Raw genomic sequence first — 3,304 nt, forward strand, 5'->3', positions numbered from 1 at the left:
GCATATTGACATTCGTCATCACTTTATTCGAGATCATATAATGAAGAAGAATATCAGATTGTAGTACATCTAGACTAAACAACAAGTAGCGGACATCTTCATCAAGCACTTTCTAAGAATAAATTTTCCTTTTTCATACATATCTTAGGACTTATTGATTTATAATAATGCATGTATAAAGGTAGAATAATGATTCATAGCACATGACTGATTCATAGTACCTTACTGATAGTTGTAAGTCAGTTAATCTCTGAATATGTTGAAATCTATTGAGTGTGTACTACTGATCCTTAAAATTCATTTGGCCTAACAGACTTTCGCATATAATAGTGTCTTTAAAATTTATTTGAATTTCTTTATTGCACTATTAAATGACATAATGATTTTGGCTTGCACTTAATATTTATTCAAAATTTCAATTTTCATTAATATCGTGACACGTGTTTTAACGGTTATCAGATGAAATCTCACCTAATATATTTCGAAATCCCCATATTCATCAATTTACCTCTACATTTTGCTCAAGTTTCTAATCTCTTCTCAAGTTCTTATCTCGGAAATGACTACTCCCACAACTCCTCATTCATCATGAATGCTCTTCCTATCGATTTTGATTCCATTTATTCTATGGAAGATGCGAACATCACAAATATCTTAAAGGTTGTTGAGTCATCTGGACTCATGACTTTTCTCCGCTCTTCTTTTGATATCTATGTCGAAAAGCTAAATAATTTACATGCTCTAGGAATTTTCACTGATAATGGGCAAATTCTGTTGCCACTGCGTAACGATAACCTACTTCTTGGATAGGACTACTTCTCAACAATCTTACAACTACCTACTGAGGGGTAAGCTGACTTCTCCCTGGTTCCGCAAGAAGCTGTTGACAACATGAAACTTCAATTCTCTACGTCTGGTGAAACCATCAAAACTTCTGGGAAGAAGAAATAGATAAAACTGGAATATCAACTCCTGGTTGATGTCTTATCTAAGCCAATCTTGGTGAAGTGAGGATCGTTTGATGTGTACACTACTGAGAAATTTTTGGTAATGACAGTAATCGCCTTAGGGATGAAGATCTACTATTCAGTTATCCTGTTCCAAATTCTGAAAGCCATGATTTAAACTGACAAACAGTCAGTTGGCTTCGCAATCCCACTCAATAGGATGTTCAAAGACTCAACAGTTCTATTGATTAACTCAGTCACACTGCACAAATAGAAAGCCCTATCTCCACCCAAAATTGTCTCTCTCAGACCTAAGGGTCTAGCGCTGAATGTTTCTTTAACTGGAGTAACAGTCGTCGAAAAGGAGAAAGCTAAAGCGATGCCCATTGGAAATAAAATAACTAAAAAGTAGGGTAACAAGATCGCTTGACCAACTCCCAAGATGAAACTGATTCTACAATCTGTTATTCTGAAGCAATACTCCTTCTCCTCTACCAAAGAAAGCCAAGATTACCAAGGCCGACTAGCACCTACATCGGTTAAGGCGAAGAAAATTTTTCAGCCGTCAATGGCTTCCCCTACTGAAACTAAAACTTTTGAACAGACAATTGAAAAGTTGAAGCTCATAGCTGTGGAAGCTCCCCCAGAAAAATCAGCATGCCATCAGCTCTCCCTCATTCTAGACCAGCTAAAGGAATAGTCATCAGAGATACAATTCAGTCAACTCGATCTGAGTTAATTTCTTCCTACTCCTCAGTACTGATAAAGGAAAAGCCAAGGAAACTGAAGCTGTTGTCTCAGTACCTCCTTTTGGCTGCCCAGACTCAAATAGACCTACTAATGGATGAGGTCAATGAATTTTTCGAGGAAAAAGATTAAATTCTTTGATGAATGAGTGGACATTCAAGACGTAGCCTTCACATCCAAACTGGAAAAAAAAGAAGTACTAAAGCAATTTATAGCTCTTGAAAAGGTTGTTCTCAAACAAGTCAAGACAGTTATTATCACAGAATCACTTCAACGACGTTGATATCTTCTTGATTTGATGAGGATTCAAAAGCTCTCCACAGTTTGTGCTGAACAAATATCCAACTATGATCCTCACAGCCCAAGTGCTTTTGACAATTTAGCAGTAATCAATCAACTAGATATGGATATGGTCTCCCTACAGATGAAAGTCAAATTCTGGGAGAATGATAATAAGTTATTTGAACACGATGACTTCTAAGAGTTAGAAATCAAGCAACTCCTCAAGTCAGTCAGCTTCTGAAAATCTGAATGAAACTGATTCCCAAGAACTCCCTCCGTTCAAACCATGAGTTAGTCTCTGCTCTCCATCCATGGGGACAATCTCTGTAGGACCGAGTGCTTATCTCTTTACCAGAAGCTATAGCTGGTGGTATTTGTGCAACTCAAATCTTTTAAACCGCACAGCAACTCAAGCACCATGGTTCGATCGCTCAACCAAGCAAGGACAATTATTGGACCCAACAATCTCTCTCCCAATAATTGAACTTCTTGCAATCAATGGGAATCGAACCCGTGACCTTGGCTCTGATGCCAATTGTAGGACCGAGTGCTTACCGTTTTACCAAAATCTATAGCTGGTGGTAATGGTGCAACTCAAATCTTTTAAACCGCACAGCAACTCAAGTACCACGGTTCGATCGCTCTATCAAGCAGGGACAATTATTGCACTCAACAATCTCCCTATCCAATGTAGAAGAAGTTGTGCAATCGATTGCGCAACTGCAGCTTGAAGATACTGACAATGATATTCTTCTCAGTTCACTTCCTTCTATTTCCACCTCAAAGTAGCCTGATATAACTGATCATGTTGAGGAAATCACCTCACCAAAGGATTTTCAGCTGTTATAGTCTTCTGAAATTGCCTTTATCATAGAGATCACTCAAGATATAGTTGGGACAACATTGGCTGAGCATAGCAAGCCAGCATCTTTGGAACTTCTCAGTCAACCACTAGAAGAATCGAGTGATGTGACAGTTGCAATGGTTGATCAAGTAGGACCCTCTACTAGCAAAGCTCTTGAATTAGCTGGTTCGTCTTCAAAAGAACTGCCTCCAATCGAACAATCCTCTCTTAATCTGGATCATACTAATGAAACAATTAGATAACATCAGCTCCAGCTTGAGTGCTATCTCCTCTTCTATTACAGCTCTGACACGCTGCAATCTCAACATTGAAAAAGATATGAGGTCCTTTAAATAAAAGATGCTAAAAGATGTGTTAAACCTCTCCAGAAGCTTAATTTATATATTCAGCCAGAAAGATAAGATCATAAAGGCACAGCCAGCAACTGCTACTCATTTGATGGGCAAATTCAAGCCAACAATTT

Source organism: Primulina huaijiensis, chromosome 4 (assembly GCF_012295235.1).
Source record: "Primulina huaijiensis isolate GDHJ02 chromosome 4, ASM1229523v2, whole genome shotgun sequence".
Taxonomy (NCBI): domain Eukaryota; kingdom Viridiplantae; phylum Streptophyta; class Magnoliopsida; order Lamiales; family Gesneriaceae; genus Primulina; species Primulina huaijiensis.